General features: G+C 36.1%; 1 pseudogene; it reads right to left on the reverse strand.

Annotated features, from left to right (window-relative positions):
• Window positions 1-24,512, reverse strand: part of LOC135319332 (early endosome antigen 1-like) — a 64,298-nt pseudogene that overhangs the window by 39,451 nt on the left and 335 nt on the right.

Below are 24,512 nucleotides of genomic sequence, written 5' to 3' on the forward strand. Positions count from 1 at the left end.
AAGATTTCTCAAAATTGTACTGTTAAAAAAAAAAAGGAAGCAGAACCAAAATGCTAAAATTTTAATTCCTCTTGCATTTCTCTCTACTACACCAACTAAACTACAATTATTTGAGGGGAGCTAAAAAGATCAACACAACACACATTATCTAGTCACCCATCCATCTACCACGATACTAAACATTACCAATCTATCTCCAATACTTAATATTCCATTGTCAGAGACAGTTTGGAGGGTTCAAGATGATGGTGTAAAAAGATCCTGAATGAACCTCCACCCACAGACACAACAAATATACACTTACCTATGGAATAGTTCTCCCAGAAAGGGACCTGGAAACTGAATGAACAGAACCTCCACAGCAAAGGGTAAAAGGACAGCAATGAGATGGATAGGAGAGGCAGTCACAAAACCAAAACTACAGCAAGCCACAATTGGGAGGGATCACAAAGGAATAGATCTTTCCCCTGAGAAGCAAGGGATTTAAGCATCACATTAAGCACCCCAACGCCTACACCCTGCACGAGAGATGAGAACCAAAACATCTGGGTTTGAAAACCAATGGGGAATATGCCTGGGAAAACTAGAAAACTATAGGGAATAGAAAATCTGCTCTTAAAGGACTTGCACAAAGACTCATTTGACCTGAAAACCAGTGCAAAAACACCAAGCTGTAAAGTGCATGAACAATGGGTAAAGGGGACTCACCTACTAGCCTTGAAGCATCTGCTGGAGGGGCAGGAACCAGTTGGCACACCCCCAGGGACTGAGTCACTGGCAGGAGCCATTTATGTGATCTCAGGCTACCTTGCTAATACCAGTGCTGGCTGGCACCATTTTGGAATTCTCCATCCAACCTGTTAGCGCCAATGGTCACACCCCCACTGAAGCTAGCATTAACCTGATACCTAAATCAGACCAAAAAAGAAAATTACAGGCCAATTTCTTTGATGAACATAGATGCAAAAATCTTCAACAAAATATTAGCAAACTGAATCTAACAATACATTAAAAGGAGCATGCACTATAATCAAGTAGGATTTATTCCAAGATGCAAAGATCATTCAACATCCACAAAGCAATCAACATGATACATATTAACAAAATGAAGGATAAAAATTATACTGTTATCTCAATAGATGCAGAAAAAGCATTTGACAAAATTCAACATCCATCTATGACAAAAACTCTCAACAAAGTAGGTATAGAGGAAATGTACCTCAACAAAATAAAGGCCATATAGGACAGATCCACAGCTAATATCACACTCAACAGTGAAAAGCTGAAAGCATTTCCTCTAAGATCAGGAAATAAGACAAGGATACCCACTATAGACACTTTTATTTAACATACCATTGGAAATCCTAGCCAAAGCATGTAGGCAAAGTAAAATAAAATAAAATTTAATTTAATTTAATAAAAAATAAAATAAGGAAAGAAAAAAGCATCCAAATCTGAAAAATAGAAGTAAAACCATCACTATTTTTGCAGATGACATGATACTATATATAGAAGACCAGAAAGACTACACACACATACACACAGTTAGCACTAATAAATGAATTCAGTGAAGTCACAGGATATAAACTCAACATACAGAAATCTGTAGCATTTCTACACCAATAACAAATATCACAGAGAGAAACTAACAAAACAACCACAGTTACAATTACATCAAAAAGAATAAAATAACTAAGAATAAATTTAACCAAAGAGGTAAAAGACCTGTACAGTGAAAAACCAAAAGACAATGATGAATGAAACTGAGGAAGATACAAATGGAAAGATATTCCACAGTCACTGATTGGAAGAATTAATATTCTTAAATTGTCCATACTTCCCACAGCAATCTACAGATTCAATGCAATCCCTATTGAAGTTCTAACGGCATATTTCACAGAACTAGAATAATTCTAAAATTTGTATGGAACCATGAAAGACCCCAAATAGTCAAAATAATATTAAGAAGAAAACAATGGAGGTGTCATGCTCCCTGATTTCAAACAATACTATGAAGCTACAGTAATCAAAACAGTGTGGCACTGGCACAAAAACAGACACACAGGTCAATGAAACAGAATTGAGAGCCCAGCAATGTAAACCCACACATATGTGGACAGCCACGTGCAAAAGAATGAAACAACTCAAAATGGATTAAAGATTTGAATGTAAAACCTGAAACCATGAAATTTTTAGAAGAAAACATGGGCAGTAACTTCACTGACATCAGTTTCTGTGGATCTGACTCCAAAGGTAAGGGAAATAAAAGCAAAAATACACAAATGGGACTGTATCAAACTAAAAATCTTCTGTACAGCAAAGGAAACTATCATCAAAACAAAAAGGCAATCTACTGAATGGAAGAATGTATCTACAAATTATATACTCGATAAGGGGTTATTATCCAAATATACAAAGAACTCACAACTCAACAACCAAAAAACAACTCAATTAAAAAAATGAGCAGAGGATCTGAACAGACATGTTTCCAAAGACATGTGCCAACAGGCACAAGAAAAGATGTTCAATATCACTAATTATTAGACGAATGGAAATCAAAACCATAATGAGATATCACCTCACACCTGTCAGAAAAGACAAGAAACAACAAATGTTGGAAAGGGTGTGGAGAAAAAGGAACCCTGAAAACTGGTGATTTGACTATAAACTGGTGTAGCCACTATGAAAAAAAAAGTATGGAGAGTCCTCAAAAAATTAAGAATGGAACTACCATATGACCCAGCTATTCCATTTCTGGGTATTTATCTGAAAAATACAGAAACACTAATTCATAAAGATATATGCACCCCTATGTTCATTACAGCATTACTTACAATGGCCATGATATGAAAACAACCTAAGTGTCCAACAATGGATGAATGGATACAGAAGATGCAATAAACACACACACACACACACACACACACACACACACACACACACACACTAGACTACTAGTCAGCCATAAAAAATGAAATTCTGCAGTATTTGCAATAACATGGATGGACCTTGGCGCATGATGGACTATGCTAAATGAAATAAGTCAGATGGAGAAAGACAAACACTACATGATTTCACTCATATGTGAAACCTAAAAAAAACAAACAAACTCAGATACAGAGAACAGATGAGTAGTTACAAGAGGTAAAGAAGGTTGGGAAAATAGGTAAAGAGGGTCAACTGTATGGTGATTGACAGCAACTAGACCTGGGGTGGTGACCACTTTGTAATAAACACATATGTCAAATTATAAAGCTGCACACCCATTCTTATATAATAAAATCTTAAGTGGACTATCTTCAAAACAAAGAATAGGTTAACAAAATTGTAACAAACACACTCAACAAACCTGACAATTAAAAGTGCCAAGAGTGAAGGTTGTGGAGAAAATTTACAACACATGTGATATGATGTTGAATTTGTACAAGAGGTAAAAAGTACAAAATTTGCATATATTATGACTTCAATTATGTAAAGACATAAACAGAGTTCGAAAGGTCATAGGAGATTGAGGCATTTTACGCTAGGGTTATTTTTGTTGTTGTTACTATTTTTTCCCTATGTTATTGAAAGGATGAGATTTGTGTTAATGATTTTGTTAATCACCCACCTACCTCCTCCCAAAAATTTTTTATTAGCATGGTCATATTATTCTAATTTTCAGACTTTTTTAAATGTAAAAAAATTGGGGCTTGCAAAAAGATCTAGATGATTATATTTACCCAACACCTATCATTATTCCTTAGCGGCCTCCACCAAACAGATCAAAATTTGAAAATATAAGGAAAAAAGTTTATATCGTATGAGGAAAAAAATGTATATGGTATTCAAAGTATTTACTTCAACCAAATAAGAACAGGTGCCTGCTATATATTTGGCTACCCTAGGTTGTTGATAATATAAAAATACATTCCTACTACCAACAACTATAAGATCAACATAAAGTAGTATTAATATCTGCAAAAACTGCTTTCAAAGAATCACATGCAAGTTTTTGAAGAAAAAACAGTACTTCACAGGGGGGGAAGTTATCATTGTTTACTGTATGCAATACCTTGAAAGGAAGTATCACTATCATACAAGTTTTAACAACATGAAATTTCTTTGAAATGCATATTTGATCTATTTCAGTTGATCTAAACAATCAACTTGTGAAAATGATAACTGCACTGCTCTAATCCAAAGCAACCAATAACTAAGTCTTCTAATTGTGACTGAAAATCTGATAGCAAAGAAGACCAGAATCAAAACAAACGCCTAGTAGCATATAAAAAAACAACTATTTTATAGATGAAGAACAGAAGTTTTTCTAATATCTGGTGATATACTGAGTCAGAGCTTTCAAACTCAACATAATCTCCCCACCCCTACCACTATTTATGACTCTACTCCAGAGAAGATCAAGCAGGAAGAGAACAAGAATTTCACTGGAAAAATAACTCAGTTTCACAACCTAATTGCTACTGAAATAAAGAACCTCATCTTTAAATTCTACCTAGCTTCAAAGCACTAAAACTAACTAAAAGGATAACTAATCTTTGTACACAAAAGAGACATAGTAAACGCTTACTAAGCAAATAAACAACCCATAACACTCTGAAACTAGACTGGAAATAAGACAAACAGGCAAAAGCTGAGTTAATAATAGATTAATTGCCACACACACACACACACACACAAAGGTGACTTGACTAAAAAATGAATTATTACTTTTAAAAAAATATTTGAAAAAAATTGTTATAGGCTACTAAACACACCTTATGCTTAGCAAAATTATTTCTGAAAATGGAAAGGATACAAGTATTAGAAATTAAATTACATATAACCTCAAAACCTTGGGGACTTAAAAGACATCTATTAGGATTTCTTATAAAATGTAACTTTCAGCACTGATTTTGTCACACTATTTCACCCTCAGCCCACCATAGAAACCAATTAGGAAAATTTTCACAAATTCAAAAAATGTGAAAAGCCACCTACTATATGCAGACCCTAAGAAGGGTGCTTTAAATACATTACCTGATCCTTGCACTAAAAACAATAATCGAAGATTTCTTAGGGCCCTCACTACCTCTTTACTACTATTAAGAGCTAAGACCTTACCACATTCAGATGAACTGAGAAGTATATTTGCAAATGATACTGTTTTTATGTCATGGAAAGCATTCCAGGGCTTCCCAGGGAGTTTTCATGCTCAATCTCTTAGCTTACTGTACACTATTCAGTGATCTCATTTACTCCTTTAATTTTAATAACCCCCAATGCAGACAAAAACAAAATGCTAAATCTAATCCAGATCTCTGCTGAACTTCAAATTCATATTTTCCTGTCCTGCTAAATATTTCTACCAGAGTGCCTTGGAAGCACCCCTAAGTCATTTTGTTCAAAACCAAATCCATTATCTTTTTCCACAAACCTTTTACCTGTCTGCATTCTCTATCTCAAATTACAAAAACATCACATACTCATCTTGCCTAAATCCAAAGCATTACCCTTAACTATTCTCTTCCTTAAACGTCACATCCAATCCCAAGTTAATTCAATCATCTACATTATCTGACATGCATCTCAAAAATGTTCTCCTAGAACAGTCTACCCAAGCAATAGAAATAGAAGAATAAACAAATGGGACCTAATTAAACTTACAAGCTTCTGCACAGCAAAGGAAATCATAAGTAAAACAAAAAGACAACCTATGGAATGGGAGAAAATTTTTGCAAATGAAACCGACAAAGGCTTGATCTCCAGAACATATAAGCAGCTCATACGAGTTAATAAGAAAAAAACAAACAACCCAATCCAAAAATGGGCAGAAGACCTAAACAAGCAATTCTCCAAGGAATAAATACAAATGATCAATAGGTACATGAAAAAATGCTCAATATAACTAATTATCAGAGAAATGCAAATCAAAACTACAATGAGGTATCACCTCACACCAGTCAGAATGGCCATCATTCAAAAATCCACAAATGACAAATGCTGGAGAGGCTGGTGGGAATGCAGTTTGGTACAGCCACTGTGGAAAACAGTATGGAGATTCCTCAAAAGACTAGGAATAGACTTACCATATGACCCAAGAATCCCGCTCCTGGGCATATATCCAGAAGGAACCCTATTTCAAAATGACACCTGCACCCCAATGTTCATAGTAGCACCATTTACAATAGCCAAGACATGGAAAGAGCCTAAATGTCCATCAACAGATGACTGGATAAAGAAGAGGTGGTATATTTATACAATGGAATACTATTCAGCCATAAAAACCGACAACATAACGCCATTTGCAGCAACATGGATGCTCCTGGAGAATTTCATTCTAAGTGAAGTAAGCCAGAAAGAGAAAGAAAAATACCATATGAGATCGCTTATATGTGGAACCTAAAAACAAACAAACAAATAAATCATAAATACAAAACAGAAACAGACTCATAGACATAGAATACAAACTTGTGGTTGCCAAGGGGGTGGGTGGTGGGAAGGGATAGACTGGGATTTCAAAATGTAGAATAGACAATCATCTACATTAATTTTGAATCTATCCTTCTCCATCTCCTTTGCCGTTAACTCAGTTCAAGGTGTCATCATCTCTCACCTAGACTATAAAAAAGACTTAATTTAGCACTCTATCTCTACACCACAATTCCAGTTACTTTCTAATTTATTTCCCAAAGCACCTCAAATGAATCATATCCAAAATCAAACCCACTTATCTCAATGTTCTACCATCCTAGGGAAAAAGTTCATTTCCTCCTATGTTCTCTAGCTGAGTTAATAACCCTCATTTATTGAAAACCTCAGCTAAAGTCTAACTAAACACAAATTGGTATCTGTACATCACTGTTCATAGAAGCATTATTGACAATAGCTAAAAAGGTGGAAACAACCCAAATGTCCACTGATAGATATGTGGATAAACAAAATGTGATATATACATACAATAGATTATTATTCAGCCTTTCAAAGGAAGGAAATTCTAATCATGCTACAACATGGACATACCTAGGAAGTATTAAGCTAAATGATATAAGCCAGACACAAAACGACCAATATATGTGACTCCACTAATATGAGGTCCTAGAATAATCAAATTCATAAAGACAAAAAATAAAATAGTGGTTGTCAGAGGCCAGGGGTAAGGGGAATAGGAGTTATTGTTTAATAATACAGAGTTTCAGTTTGGTAATGATTTTAAAAAATTCTGGAAATAGCTGTGATGGTTGCACAACAATATGAATGTACATAATGCCACTAAATTGTATGCTTTAAAATAAAAACGCTGAATTTTATGTTGCCACAATTTTTAAATTTTTTTAAAAATTTTAAACCTAACTGAATCTCAAGCTAGTGGTATAGCCACACAAAGAAAATAATTATTTCAAGTGTTTTAAGAACAGTGTTTTGACTATATAGCCTTAGTGAGCAATAGTATAAAGATAAACAGAATTGCTTTAAAAAAAAAAAGTAAAATTCATATTCAGTAATCTTATTAACAATATTAACATTGTTATTTTAAAGCTATTTTATGTATATATTTATGAAAATTGTGTTAATGTTAAGAACCAAGATATTCAGTATAAAATTTAAAAATATAAACTCAAATAAGGAAAAAGCATTTTATAATCTTAAATTTGAACTCTTGTTTTGCTTTTCAAATCTATCAATATGTATATGTGTATATATAACCTAGTTCTAATCTTGAAAGCTTAAAAGCAATGAAAACAGAGAAGCAATGAGCACTCTAAATGTCCAGACAGCGCTATCTAAACAGCATTCTCCATTTAAAAGAGCCAGGACTCTTTGGAGAAATGGATTATTCCAGCCTGGAGGAGAAATTTTATAAGATAAACCTGGGACATGTTGTTATGCCACAAAGCAAAGAGACTATCAAACACTGTTAGGGTCCAGTCAAAATAACAAGTCACCTTCAAGGTACTTCCACTAGCCACAGCTGGGACAATCTGCACATCAAAAAAAATCACACTGACTTCAAATGACTGAAACCCACTAAATATATATAAATCCATGAATTCGTGAAATATGTTAAAAATCCATGAGTTCTCTTTTCTCGAAGAAAGAAAAAGTCAAAAGACAAATAAGCAAGCCTCACTGATCACTATTAGAGTAGTGTATCAACTCTTACTCTGAAAATTCATAATTAAAGGAAAAGAATTAAGCGTTTATCCTGCCCATCCAGTATACACTGAAGTTCACAGCAACCAAATAGCCCCGAAAGATACTGAAAACTTCTTTACAGAAAAATGTCAGTTAATACAGAAAAATGTCAGTTAAAAATCTAGAAAATCAACAGTTTGCAACTGTCGATGAAATCAGTCTTTCCAACTTTGGTAACATCATACAACCTTTCCTTAGATAAGAAATATTTCTGTTCTTAAAACTATTATATCTTTTATTTATACTTCTCCTGTAACCCTTACTCATAATACAAGGAGGAAGAAAGTGCTGGTAGATTGTTATAGTAATGACCCTCAATGAACTGTGCCTATGTTTTAATGCCCTTGTAATTTTTATGTGTAATCCTCTCCCACATGGGCTCTGGGCTGGCCAGACTTGCCTTGGCTATTGACAGAGTAGCAAATGAGATAAAAGCAAAGATCTGAGAAGTGCTTGCACAATGGGATTTGCTCACTCCTTGCTGGAAACTCTTCTGCCACCATATAAGCCCATACTACCCTTGGACATATGTGGCTCAATGAATATAATCAGCAATCTGAGTGAAGCCACAGTAGACTATGATCCCAATCAAAACCACAGATATCTCCAGCTGTATGAGTAACTCCAAGAGAGACCAGCAGAAGAATCACTCAGCTTAGCCTAGCCCAAAATGCTGATCTACAGAATCTAAAGCAAACAAAATGGTAGTGATTTTAAACCAAAGCCAAAGTTTGGGGATGGTTTATCATGCAGCAACAGATACAATTAGATACAGTAGATATAATGCCATACCTTCTCCTCAAAAGAGAAAAGGAACCTTTTTGAGGGCAGGAGCCCGATACAGAGTGAGTATTCATCACAATTCCTAGTAAGGATACAATAAAAGTGTCCACCTGAGTTTAATTTACACACAATAGTTTTCAAACATTAAAAATAATTAATATAACTACTCCAAGATTTACATTATTCTACTTCCATTGTTTCTTTTTTAACTTTTTAAATTAAACCAGAGATTAGAAGACTAAATGACAACTGTCAATGTGGTTTTCAGGGTATTTGAGTAAAACCAAGTTTTTTTTTTTTAATCTTTGACAATACTCATTGGTAGAAAGGGTATTGGAAAACCATCACTCTCATACATTATTTGTGGGAGTGTAACTATATACAAAAAATGTACATACTCTCTGGCTCACTGCTAGGAAATTATGCAGCGGACAAATTCATTAAAGGGAGACCTATCTATGTGTACAGGCATGTTCACTGCAGTGTTGTTTATAATAGCAAGATTAGAAACAAATGAAATGTCCTTCAATAGGGAAATAATTAAATTTTGATAATCCATATAACGAAGTATAATGTAGTTATTAAAAATAAACAAATAATATAAGACACAATTCTGAAAATGCTAATACTGAAAGAGCTCCAAATTGTATTAAGTGGAAAAAAGAACTCAACTCATACGAAGAGTATTATTATACTGTATAATGTTAATGGACATATGCATAAAAATTGTGGAAAAATACACAAGAAACCATCAGCAACGATTACTGGGGAAGGACCTTCTACTTTTCATATTATAGCTTCTGTACTCCTAATCCCTAACTCCTGTCAGCTTCAAACTTCATATAAAATTTGTCTCTTGTCCTTTCCTGCTTGCTCTCTCTTCAATCTTGAAAATAGCCACTAATATTCTTCATTCTAATCTCCATTATAACTCTAACACCTTTAAACTTGTCTCATAATTCATTTTTGCTAATTATTTTTTGTCCTGAGTTCCTTCTCATTTCTCCACTTTCTTCTTAAAACTCAGTATATCCCAATCTATATCAAATCCTGATGTAGAAGGCTTACTCAGACTTTTCCATAAGATGACCTTGACCTACCATTATAACTCTACAGATGCTTTCCTATCCATCATAAAATCGTATACAATAGTAAGCTTCCCTAAAAATATACCACATGCAACCCTAACTCACTTATATCAGCTTTCAACTGAAAACAATTCCTATTTTTTTGAAATGTGAGCAATTCTACCTAACTTAGAGCCATCTACAACTTCAGTGAGTATGCAAATAGCCATCTATGTTATTAAAGTATTAATGCTGAATTAAGTACCATCCCTATTCAATTTGTCTTTTAAGTGGCTTCTAAAAGGCTATATCCCCCCTGTTGTACCTGATTCTAGCCCACTCCAAAATTTCTCAAGCACCACCACACAATGTACTTCTGCATCCTAAGTCTTTCCTGCCTAACCTACTGACACACTACACTATGCCAGAGAACAGGGCGAGAAGCATATACTTATCTAAATGCAATTGGCTCTCATTTTCAGCAGGGCCTGTCAAGTGTTCCAAAAACAAAAGTACATCTAAATCTAGGAATAGTGATTCAGAATATAGTGGTTGGAGTCACACAGACCTGAAATCAACTTCCAGTTTACCCACTTAGAAGCTTTATAAATTTATTTAACCTAAGACCCAAATTCCCATTTGTAAAATGAAACTGTTAATGTCAGCCTCACAGAATTGTTGTGAGGATTAAATGAAACAGTATGTGTAAACTGTTTTAGTCAGCGCCTGGCATTTGGTCGATATACTATAAATAGTAGATAAATGTATTATTATTAAGTGCACCTCTCTCAGAAAAGACCTAGATTCAAAATTCAAAACCTGGAAAACATCTCAGAAATCATGTTCTAAATGTAAGACTTCATAGATGAAGAAATGAAGCCCTAGAAGGTATAACTGGCTTACCTGACATCACTATGCTATCTAATTAATGAGAGAGTTGCAATTAAAACTTAGGTTTCCCAAGTCCTAATTCAATATTCTCTCTGATATCTCAAATGTTTCTTGGCCATCTCTCTGATATCCATCAAGACACTTTATCTTTCTAATCTCAGCTTCTTCAATGACACATTACAGGGACAGAACAAGATCATGGTTCCTTCTGCCTCCAAAATTCATATTCCATGATTCATGTGGGCCCTAACCTGGCTAACTTAAAAGCATGCACACAGATATAAAGTCAAATATATTCCCAGTCTCTATATATGCTTAGCTTTTTTATGGATACTTTCAAAACTCAAACTTAGTTATTGGTTACTAATAGTTACATGAAGTAATTTACCTCTCAAAGCAGTTAAATCAGAAAAAAAAAGGCAGCCAAGTCACTGAGACTACACAAAACTAATTATAGACAAGCTACTAGTAACTAAATTGGGTTTATAGACATCATACAATGAACTTGATATTAAGTAAAAGAATAAAAGTTGTTAATATCTAACAATTTTTAAATATCAAACATATAATAAAATATCTAACACAGTTAGAATTGATCTACATATCTTAAGCAAGTTTAGAGTATAGGGTGTTTTGATTCAATAAATATGGATAGACAGATGCAGAAATACATCAAAATAAGAATTCACAGTCTAGTTCTAAGAAGATGCCACTTTTCATTCTTCAAGTCTAAAAATCACTTGAAGGAACTGGGAAAGGTGCTAATGATAAAATTTCCTGAACAGACTATCTGTGGGCCATGTTCAAAATCCCAGAATGTGCTTGAAGACCTACCATGTAATACTCCAGTATCTTTAACAAAAATTCTAATCTACTGGCTATGGATTCTTCTTATAAAAGATATGTAAAACATCAGTTTCAAACAAAATTCATAAAATTAAAATCCATCCTGAATATTACCATCTTTTATGATACAATAATCCCTGAGAAAGACAATCCAAATAGCCGATGACTCGTAATTCAGGCTCCCAAGGAAACAGATTCTGAGACTAAAATCTGCAAGCAGAACGTTTATTGGGGAGTGCTCTCAAGAAAACATGTGCAGGCACATGGGGAGCATGACTGGGCCAAGGGAGAAACTGAACAGTATTGATCAAATAACACAGTTGGAACGGCAGCCTCAGTTAGTCCGACTAAGAGTCATGAAGCTAGAATGACCCTTCATATTAGTCTCTAATCGAGGCAAGAAGATGAATCTTTGTATGCCCTACATTAACTAGTAATGAAGTATAGGCTGCTTCCAGGAAGGTGACATAAACTTTGGTGAGGCAGCCATGATTCCAAGCAACTAAGAGAACATGTTTCCATCCTGAAGAGGGGAAATCTATCCACTACAACAAACGTAACTTACTTGCATTTGAGATAACCATAAAGTGCTTTATATTGGGGAAAGGGGGTGGGGGAGGGAACTCAGTAGAAGAGATCTACTATCTTCTAGAGCCTACTATGTAGCAGGTGCTGTGACAGTCACTTTGCATGAGCTATCAAATTTTACCACTGAATCCTTGCTTTCTTCTCAGCAAAGATGCTAGGAAACAGGATAAAAGAGATCAGGATTTGTTAAGTAACACCTAAAATGCTACTCTGGGGTTGCAAATGATCTGCAGACTCAAAATCCTGGTACTTATAATTTTCAACTAATATTTTCCACTCTGAAAAGCACTTTAGAAATCACCTAGATGGTACCCTCATTGGACAGACAAGGAAAGTAAAGCCAAAAGAAGTTCATGATTTGCCTAAGATGACATTGATAGCAGAATTCAGAACTTGAACTCAAGTTTTTTGATTCCAAATTCAGTGATTTCTCTACTTGCTCTGGTGCCTTTATACTCAAAAATTTAACAAAACCAGAATAACCCTAGGCATGAATCTTACTGTAAAGCTCAGAATATCTTCTCCTAGATCATTTGTACTTTGAAAATCATGCACACTAGAAACCTGAGTTTTAGACTCACAGACCTAGAAAACAAACTGTGGTTACCAGTGGGGGAAGGAGCGGGGATAGATGAGGAGTTTGGAATTAATAAATATACATTACAATACATAAAATAAACAAGAACCTACTGTATAGCACAGAGAACTATATTCAATTTCTTATAATGAGCTGTAGTGGAAAAGAATCTAGAAAAAAATATATGTATGTACATGTATAACTGAATCACTTTGCTATACATCTGAAACTAACATTGTAAATCAACTACACTTCAATAAAAAAAAAAGAATTAAAAAAAAAACCTTAGTTTTATACTAAAGAAATGTCTATGTGTAGTCTGCTAAATGAAATATGTCTTTCTGTCAACAATAATAATAGCTAACATACAAACTCTATGACAGGTACAACATCAAGATCTTTATATACATTATATTATTTAATCAAAGAATTAAACAATTCTTTGAATAAAGTCAAAGGGATTGTTTCCATTTAGCCAAGGGGGAAAACTAAGGTTAAAGTTGTTAAGCTAAGATTAACATAAACTGTTAGCTAAGATTACAGATATAATAATGCACAGAGCTGGGATTCTACTTGATTCCAAAGTGTTAAACTACCCCCTATGCTACAAGCCCTATGTTTCTTCTCAATTTTCCTGTTCTGAACTTTTCAGATTTCCATGATGTACATGATTTATTTTCATAACCAGAAATATATTCTTTTATTATTTTTAAATATTTATCATTGCTTAAAATATTTAGAAGTTGAAAACAGATACAATAAAGTTATATCAGAAAAATGTCTTGCCAAACAAAATAAATCCATACTTCCTTATCAGAGATCTAACTTATATGATTTACCTCTTAATCCATTCCTCACTACAGTCTATTTTGGCATAGAACTATATAAAGACAGGAATTCTTAAAACATTTTCCAAGTATTATTTAGATAATTAGCTAATAAAGTCCAAATAAAGTATCACTGAGACTTTGGAAAAACTTTTTTACTTACGTAAAACTTAGCCATAGCATGATATTAAAAATTGAGATGAAGAAAATGTGGTTTTTATTCAATTTCAGCTACCGCTATGGCCCATGGAACACTTAACCAGATATCTATGTAACTAAGTTATTCATGTTATTGTATGAAATATGTCAATCAATCATAGTGCATGCAATGGCCATGGATCCATCCTAAAGTAAGATACCCTACCATAGCCCATGTTGAGACCCCTCATCCAAAACAGCCAGGTTGTATGACCCTATGTCTATCGACAACTGACCATATGTGATCACCTGGACCCAAAAGTAGCCATTTACAAGCTAGCTAGCAACCAATAAAATGGTTCAGTAGCAAAACAAACCCCAATGTGAAGAATGAACTACTGCTGAGCTCCATGCTTAGGCCTCTGAATTGCAAACTATGAAAAGAAGTGACTAACTAGCCACACAAACTGGTACTAAATAGAAACACAGTGCAGTCATGAGGTAAAGTAAGAGTACAGGAGGGGCTTGAGCAAATCAAAATTACAACCCAGCAGAACTTTCAAAAGACTATAGACTCTGAGCATGCAGAAGGTATGAAGAAAACACTACAGTGTAAGAAAATTAGCTAGAATCAAATGAACCTAATCAGAGCTATTATCACTATTTCAGAGCCACCGTAAAGCTTATTTCTAGAAGAATGATCTGTAAAAGATGTCTTTCATGTATCACAATTCCTAAAAGAAGGAATCCTAAGTATCAAATGACCCCACTCCACTCCCAATCTCAGTTGATCAAACCAGCAGTGGACATATGACCCAGAGAAAACAACTTTTTATTGGCCAACCGGAGACCTACACATGATCTAAAAAGAAAAGATGAGGAGGGCATTTCAGATTCTTCTCTTGGGATTTGGGAATTGAGACACTGGGCCAGCAGACTATGCAAAGCTAAGGTGAAAAGCAAGTAGAATCATGTGGTCAGATGGCCATTTGGGGTCTTGGGCACACTGAGTAAGCAGCAGTGAGGAGGATGGACACGGAGATGCAAAGACAAAAGGCCAGTGGTCTATGAGACTGTAGAGACAAAGAGTGCCGCCTCTGTCCCTGACACCATTCTAGGTCCTACTGTCCAGAGACTCAACTGTACAGCAGTTCTTGTTCTTAGATCACTTTGAAACCTTACAATAAATCCTTTCAACTTAAACTGATTAAATGAAGTTTATAATCCTTAAAAATAAAAAGCATTTGTTAGATGCTGTCCAAGGATGACAGATTACATTTATATATTAAATATTTTAGTTTTCTCTTCTCCATATATCTTGGAAGAATAATAGTGTGTGCTCCCTGTTTCTATTTCCTTACTTCCCAGCCAACCATTTTTCCCTATGACTCTCCTGAAACCAAACTAGACATGCCCAAACTGTTCCATTCAGTGGACTTCTTAGTCCTTATTTGACTTGACCTTTCAACATTCACACATATCTAATACTTGACTCCACCTGTCTCCTGAGTGCTGGACCTATATTTCCACCTGCCTGGTGAACACTCCATAGGGATGTCCACACCTCTAGTTCACGCTCATTTTCCTCCCCAAACCTGTTCTTCCTCCTCTTCTATTCTTTACCTTGGTCCATTCCACCAAAACTATTCACAAGTCAACAAGTCCTATTAATTCTCTCTCTTAATTTCTTGAAAATCAATCTGTTCTTTCCCTATCCCCAAAGCCGCTGCCTGAATTCAAGTCTTCATCATCCCTTGGACTGACAACCAGAGATCCAGAAATTCTGATTCAATGAAGGTACCTGAGAACATTTTTTGGGGGGATTCCAAAGGATTCTAATACATAACTATTGCTTTCTGTTGTTGGTCTCTCCCTTTATGGAGCCATCCTCTTTACACAGCCACCAAGCAGTCAACATATAGTACTGAAAATACAATACACTAATGGAGAAAGAAAGAAAGAAAACAAAGAAACCAAGAAAGAAAACAAAAATTCCCACCCTAAAGGAGCTCAAACTAGTAAGGAAGAAGTCAGGTAAACAAATCACAAAAACAATGTAATAAATTTTGCAGAACTCTGTAATGTAACAGCTACTGCATACTAAGTGTTTACTGAATGCTGGAACTGTGGTGAGTGATCTGTGAACATTATTTCATTCAATCCTTCCCCAATACTGTAAGGTACATATTACACTCAATTTACAGATAAAGCAACTGCGTCTCAGAGAGCTTGAAATTTTGCACAAGATCTCACCTTCATGAGTGGAAGAGCCCACGGCTTAAATGACGGTCTAATTTCAAAAGCCCATTCTCTTAATTAGTCTGGGGTGCTTTGGGAGAAGGGAAAAAAAGCAAGCAAATAACTCCTAGTATCACCTAAACTGAGCAACGTAGACAAGTGATGGTAGGGTACTCTGAGCAGAATAAAGAGTTCTATAGAGATGAGGGGATGAGAGAACAGGAAAGTTGTGTGACACACAATTAGTGAAGACGGCAAGGTCAGTGCACGTAGAGAGGTAGTTGGAGACGAGCCTGTAAAGTGTAAAGGAACCAGAGCAGTATGGGACTTGCATGGGTCATCGGTAAAGAGTCTGGACATCTTCTGTGGGCACGGAGTAGTCACCAATAGATTTTAGACAGAAAACTGATTCATCTGATTTGCTTTTTATAAGGATTACCTAGGAAAAATATTTTAAAGGGTTTTCCTTATTACAAATTAGATCATTTGGAAACTTTCCATGGCTCCATATTATCTATTGTATAAAGTCCAAAATTCTGTCCAATCTCATCTCACAACTGTCCCCATCCACATGCAGAAATACCCACAAATTCCCATATGCTGTGCTAGGCTGTTTTGTGCTTTGGCATCTGCCTGGTCCTTATCTCTAAAAATGCCTTCTCTCCCTTGCTCCACCTTGCCTGAGTCCCTCTGGCTTCTGCAAACCTTCAACAATCTCCATTCCCTGTCTCCCCACCTTTCACCACGGAATTAGTTGCTTTTTCTTTGTGTTCACACTCTTCCTCTGTGTATCTATTAACACTTATCACATTGCTTTGTAATTATTTATGTCTTCCCCATTAAAACTCAAAAGTTCTTTTTAATCTCCCAGCCCAGCATAGTAATTAGCACAGAATAAATGTTCAACAGTATAATGAATGACTAACTTCACATACACACATAAACATGAATTTTTAAAAAATAAATGATAATAACAAGGGAGTGATAAGAAAGCTGTTCCCTGAAGAAATCTGGAATATGTAATAACAAAAAATCAACATTAGTGACAGCTAACATTTATAGAAAACTTACTATGTGCCAGTTACTATTTGAAGATCTTCACATGTATTAATTCATTTAATTCTCACAACTCTATGAGAAGGATACTATTGTTATTACCATTTTAAGAGAAACTGAGAAGTAACTTGCCCAGAGCTACCCTGCTAGTAAGTGAGTACAGATGCCACCCCAAGCAGTCTGGCTCCAGAGTTCAGGTTCTTAACCACTAATTATACTATCCCTTTAGCTCAAGTGAAAGACCATCAGTATATGAAAACAGTTCTAGCCCTAGTTCTTTTATATCTTAATCTCTTTTTCACTCTTAACACACTAAAGATAAATTCTACACAGTGAGAAAAAAAATTCCACTTTTTATAGTTTAGTATTTTTTTTAATTGAAGTATAGTCGGGTTGCAATGCTGTGTTAATTTCTGGTGTACAGCACGGTGATTCAGTTATATATATCTTTTCTTTCCTATCTTATTCTTTTTCATCATAGGCTGTTACAAGGTATTGGATATAGTTCCCTGTGCCATACAATAGAACCTTGCTGTTAATCTATTTTATGTATGTGTAGTAGTTAGTATCTGCAAAAATAAATAAGTAATAATTTCATCAAATAATTATGTAACTAATCTGGGACACCTTCCCTAATATCTTACTTTAGATCAAGGCCCTCTTGCTGTAAGCTTTTGGGGCTCCCTGTGCTTTTCCTTCCTAACACTCACCCGAGGATGTGACCATATACTTAATGTGATTCTTTTAAAAGTTCCTCTGTCCTCCCCTGGATATGAAGCTCCATGGGGTTCAGGTCTGTTTTACTCATCAGTGCATCCACAGCACAGAGTAGGCCCAAAATAGATGTATGAGAAGTAGATATTTTTCAAACGGTCTTCCCTATTCATCACTTTTTTTCCTGCTCACATTGACATCAACCTTATGCAAGTCATAATTACTTAGTGCCTAAAATATTAAAATCAATTTCATCTGATCTCTGCTTATACCCTCCTATGGTTTTAATATATCACATGCAACACCAATAAATTAATCTTCCTAAAACCTTCAATACTCATTCAATAAATATTACCTCCTATTGTGTGCCTGAAGGAAACCAGAATATGTCACCCCAAAATATGCCACTTTGGCATACTGATTATTTTTAATTAAAGGCATTTAAGAAAGAGCAGGTGCAAGAACACTCTGACCCTCATTTCTTCCTGAAGGCAGGAGATAAAACTCCCATGTGAAAGTCACTCTAACTGTACCAGGAGGAAAGACGTTCTCATCACTAGGGGCAGAGGATGTGGGGGCTGAGAAATCTGTACAAACAAACCTTGTTAAACTAACACTTATCTTCCTAGTTAATTCTTCACCATTTAGTTTCTCAACCCAAAACCCTTTGTCTTGTCAGTTCTTCACAAATCTTGTTTCTTTGTCTAAAAGGTGTAAGTGTTTCCTGCTCTGGTCACGTCTTCAGGTCTTCATTCTCATGTGAAGGCTCCCATGTACATGTAAAAATTTAATGAAATGTGTATGCTTTTTCTCCTGTTAATCTGCCTTAGATGAGTCTGATTATTAGGCCCAGCCAGAGACCCAAAAAGGGTAGAGGAGAATTGTTCCTCTCCTACATACCAATTTCACTGCTTAATAAATAAATCCTTTTAATTTCCTAATGCCTATAGGATGAAGTTCAAAATGTCAGACTTGTCTCCTGAAAAAAATAAATAAGAAAGCCACCCCAGACCTTAGTCTTTAATGCTATTCCCCATTAAAAGGAACAGGGTTCCTCAGAGAAACAGCTAATTTCAGGGCTGGGAAAGGGTAGATAATGGATAAGCTTGGAATACCTAGAAATTTACACCAGAAAGTAAGGAACAATTCAAAAAACTGTCAGGGGCACATCAAAGAACACAGGAGCCACCTGAAGGGGCTCCCACTGTTCACATTTGGGACAATTTGAGCACCAAAATAATTAAGTACAGTGATGAGTTATGAACCACTTTTTAAAAATGAAATTATGAGTCCATACCAACAGGAAGGAAAGAGGAAAGGAAGGTAGGTAGGTAGGTGTAGGAAGGGAGGGAGGGAGGGAGGGAGACAGAGGAGGCAGGGGAGGCCAAGGACCAATTGGTAAATACATAAGGAGTGCTGGAGTGGGAAAATCATCAGTTTGCAGTCACTATAATAAAAATTAGATCTAGCAAGAATCAACAATGAATGGTAAATATAGGGAAAATTCTTGATAAAGAGCAAGATATTTGCATGTTCTCATAAGTATCTGCCTATTAACTGCAAAGGAAGAAAAATAATCATTATCATACTGTCAAAAAATTGGGCTACACCTTGATCTTTGACAAGGTAATCAATATTAACATCACCTATGAAGGACCAAAAGACTTCATGGACCTCCAGGTGTCATAACCAGAGAAGGACACAACTTCTTGGCCAACTTCTGATCAAGAATGCATAATCTCAACCTAATCAGAAGAAAATGTCAGACAAACACAACATGAGGAACACTGCAGGAAAAAAAAAAAAGCAGGACAGTATCTGTATTCTTCAAAAATGTCATAAATTACCAAGAAATACTGTGGAAATTTTCCAGACTAAAAGAAGCTAAAGCAACAGAACAACTACATTAACCCAAATTGGACCCTATACTGGTGAGGGGGAAATGCTACAAAGACATCAGATCAATTGAAAAAAAATGCAATTATGAATAGTAAACTGAATCAACATAACTTCATGAAGTTGACAACTATACTGTGTCTATGTAACAGAATATCCCTACTCTTCATTGAAGCATTCAGAGGTAAAGAACCATAACTGATCCTTAACTGATTCAGGGGAAAAAGAAAATTACACACAGAGAGAGAGAAAATAGGAGAGAAAAGGATAGAAGAGAAGAAAGTGGGCAAATAATAAAGTAAATAGGATAAAATAGTAACAATAAGTAAATCTAGATAGAGTATACAGCTGTTTCTTGTATTATTCTTGTAACTTATTGTAAGTTTGAAATTAGTTCCAAATAAAAAGCTAAAAATTATATAATACATGTATTCAAGCAGACCTGCACTGTCCAATACAGTAGCCACTACCTACAAGAGGTTATTGAACAGTTCAAATACAGTTAGTCCAAAGTCAGGTGTGCTGTTAGTACAAAATACAAACCAGATTTCAAAGACGTAATACGATTAAAAAAAAAAAACTCATTAATAATTTTTAAGACAACTCACTATATCACTTTTATATTGATTGTATGTTGAAATATTTTAGATATATTGGGTCAAATGAAATACATTTCAAAAATTAATTTCACTTTTTATTTTTTTAAATGTGGCTACTAGAAGCTTTAAATTACATATGTGACTCGTTTGCATTGGACAGGGCTGAGCTAGACAATCAAGAATCTCCACAATAAGGTGTCAAGACTATCTTTGAAAGTTTCTCTCAATTTCTTTCTGCTCTAAACAGACCTCTATCTCTAAGTCACTTGGTTTTAAGCTACTTACAGATACTGTATTTTATTCACTGTGGTATCTCCAGTATCCATGGAGCACATATCCAGTGTTATAAACATCTGTTTATTGAAAAGCAATATGCAAAGGAAGGAAGGAGAGCAGGAAGAATGAACTAATTCCCATCTCTGAGTTTTTGTTTATACTGTAACTCTTTCCTAGAATCAAAGTAATTCTCTTCCTCTTCTAATCACATTCTTCAAATCTCATGCCCATTTTCATCAAGGAGACTCCCCACTCACACAAGTTCATTCTGATCATTCCTCCTCTGTACTACTACAGCCTTCGCTGTCTGTATCATTTACTTTGGCACTAACTTATGTAAGTTCCCTGAGGGAGAATTTAGGTCCCATATTTTCCAGGGTGAGTGGCATAGTGCTAACCAAATCAGTTGAGTAGTGAAAGAAAGGGTAACAAGGTGCCAGAAACAGGGAAATGGTTTGACAGTAGTAGTCTCAGTTTTGACTACTACTACTACAATATACTGTGTTGCCTTAGATAAATCACTTAATCTCTCAGTTCCTACTTCCTCATTTTTAAAATCAGAGAGACCTGTTAACCAAAAGAGAAATGTTCTATTTTCACAATTCTAAAATTAAATCCATCTTTTTCTTTAACATTATTGACATACACTAGTAAAAGGCAATCTAATACACTAATGTTAAATCACAGTAAGATCCTTAAGAAAGAAACAGCAATAAAGTTTATAAACTGCCTAAAGTACTAAATGCTGATAGTCTTTCCAACCATGAAGCACTTTAAATTCACATTTCTCTTCAAGGCCTATTAAGCAAAATAGTCAATACATACCTCAATTTTTTTTTTTCACTCAAGCCTCAAAGAAACACCTTTTAGTAGCTAATGGGAAAAAAAGAAAAACCAGAAACTAAATTTTCTATACAGTACCCTGGGACCTTATTGGTGATGTTCAAAGACTGTTATAATTGATTCTAAGCACATCATCTGTCTCTTCTTTCAAAAATGCTATTTAAAGGACACTATTGAGAAGAAAATTATAGCAGTTAAAATGAAAAGGCCACATAAAAACAGAATATTAAAGGTATGCGACTTAATTTCAAAGCATGGAGACCATTTCAGATAAACCTGTAAATCAGCAGTTTTAGTTTTAATCTTATATCTTATTATCTCTGCTGAGAAGTAAGATTATCAGGGTGGGGTAAAATAAAATGGTTGCCATGTTACATAATTCAAAGATTCAAGTTATCTTTGTTAGTAAATACCACCTGTGGAGTTAACACTAGTTAATTCCATTTACAAGATTTCTTCAAGGCTTTATCCAAATGCTGAGAGTTAACACTGACCCACCTGTAAGGCAAAAGCGGAACGCCTGTCAAGGGACTCTAGGTTGTCTCAGGAACTGGTCTGAGCTACCTCTGCAGCCTCATTTCCCATTAATTTCTGCACATCATTTCACCTTCTATACTTAATTGTTCACATTCCTCTTTACATTACCTCCCCCTTTTCTAACTTATTGCCCTGGCATTTGCAGTTTCCTCTGACTGACAGGCCCTCCCTTCTTTTGAGTTGCAAATATAACCTCCTCCCTGAAGTTTTCCTGATTGCCCCAAAACCCTCCCAGACACTATTCATTCCTGTATTACAAAGCACTGTCATTACTTTTAAATGTTCACTTCACCAACCAGCTGTGAATACTAAAGGGAGAGCCCAGATAGTATTTAACCTCAACTCCTAGCAGGTGCCTTGCATTTACTGATCCTTAATATAAGGACACTAAAAAAAGAAAGTTAAGTAATTAACTATGAGAAACAGCTGAAACTTTCCCATAAAGGCGTATATAAATTTAACACATTGGTTCTCAACCAGGGCAATTCTGCTACTAGGTGACAGCTGGTAAAGTGTTTAGATTTTTTTTTTTTGGTTGTCACAATAGGAGGGTGGAGATTTTGGGGGTGCTACTGGCATCTACTGAATAGAAGACAGGGATGCTGCTAAACAACTTACAATGCAAAGGACAGCCCCCTACAACAAAGAACTATCCAGTCACAAATGTCAATAGCGCCTTGATTAAGAAACTCAGTTGTCAAGTGGGGGCGGGGCACGTGTAGCTCAGTGGTAGAGCGCGCGCTTAGCATGCACGAGGTTGTGGGTTCAATCCCCAATACATTCATTAAATAAATAAATAAACCTAATTACCACCCCCCCAAAAAGTAGGTAAATAAAAAAATCTTAAAAAAAAACTCAGTTGTCAACTCACTTATTCATATATGATTCCTTTTCACATCTCAGCAATGACCAGCATGAATTCCAATTTTGTAGTTTCAACTGAAACTTCGGTAGCTGTTACTGTGTATGCCCCAACACTAAAAGTTATCTTTAATCATCGTAATGCTTAACAACATTAAACCAAGAGCACTGGAAAGCATCTTTCTGAAGGCTAATCTATAACTACTGGAAGCTACTCCTAAGTCAGAAAACACTTTGTTTTATGTATACACTTTAAAGCAAACCACAAGCAAACTAATTTTCAGCTGTGAACTGTGTGAAAGAAACACAATCTGAGGCATGAGGTAATTAATCAGTTCCTTTAGGTCTGATAAAAGAAAAATCTCTTAAGTACTGCAAGTAAATCATGCACAGATGTCTACTGTTGAACACAGGAACTGATGGCCACAGTAAAGGGTATGCATGACTTTACTGCTGCCAAAATCACCATTTATCGAGGTTTCAAAAACCTCTGACAAAACACTGTAAAAAAATAAATCATCAAATGTCAATACAGGGTAGCAGATTCAGAAGTTAACTATTTTTCCCCTTGATAGATGACCAAGTTTCACATGACGAACATTTCATGAAGCTATGCAGGCGCAAGGACACTCCCTTTCTATATAGTGGATCACTCAACTCTCTTTGGTACATTCTTTGACTGAATACTACAAAATCACTAATTCCTTCTGTCCTTTGAACTACTTATCCTACTCCCTCAGTAACCAATTATTAGGTTGGCCGCCAACTTTTCAATCATTTCTATTTTGTTGCACCCTATCAGTATCAAAAATAAGTTGGGGGGGGCGATCCAAAACAAAAACTTGCGTACAGTAACTCTTACAAGGATTTTGTTATTCTAGGAACTGATTCCTAAACAGTACACCTACAGCTTTCCAATGCTCTAATCTTTACGTCTTAAGGTTTTTCCAGGTTTCAAACAGATAGCACTGGCAGAAAGTAAAGGAGTAAGTGTATGCCGCTAGACAAAGCTTACAGCGGATTTATTCTTGGATGGCTCAAAAAACATACTGGGCTGGGAGGGGGAAACGCACTTTCAATCGGGGGAAAAAAGTTTCCAACAGTAATACCTTCCTTTGCAGCTAACTTTGCCAGTAAGTGTCCGTACCACGATTGGACCGACGCTAGGCCGGGTTTCACCACATTACCCTGCAGGGTTGTCTAGACGAAAAAACCAAGCCGTGTGTGGCAGGTGTGTGTCGTGTAAAGTTGGGGGGCAAGCTGGGCGGGGAGGCTGGGGAAAGAGCCCAGCTAGCCTCCCGCGATCTCCCACGGGGCGTTCTCCAGACCGGAGGGCGGCTGGTCGGCCAGTCCCCAGGGCACTAACTCCATTTTCACCACCGTTCCAGGATCTAGAAGGAACGCGCTGGCTCCACCCTCCCGCCCCGCCGCCCGCTCTCACTGACAGCCCGCGAGGGAGCGGGTCCCGGGCCTGGACGCGCAGGGCGGCGGGGAACCGGGCGCCGGCCCCGGCCCCGGCCCGCCCGCCCCTGCCCCCGCCCCCGCGGCCGGCCCCGGAGCAGACGACCGAGGCCTAATCGCCGCCTGGGCTGCGGGGCCT

The sequence above is a fragment of the Camelus dromedarius genome, chromosome 25, assembly GCF_036321535.1.
Source record: "Camelus dromedarius isolate mCamDro1 chromosome 25, mCamDro1.pat, whole genome shotgun sequence".
NCBI lineage: Eukaryota > Metazoa > Chordata > Mammalia > Artiodactyla > Camelidae > Camelus > Camelus dromedarius.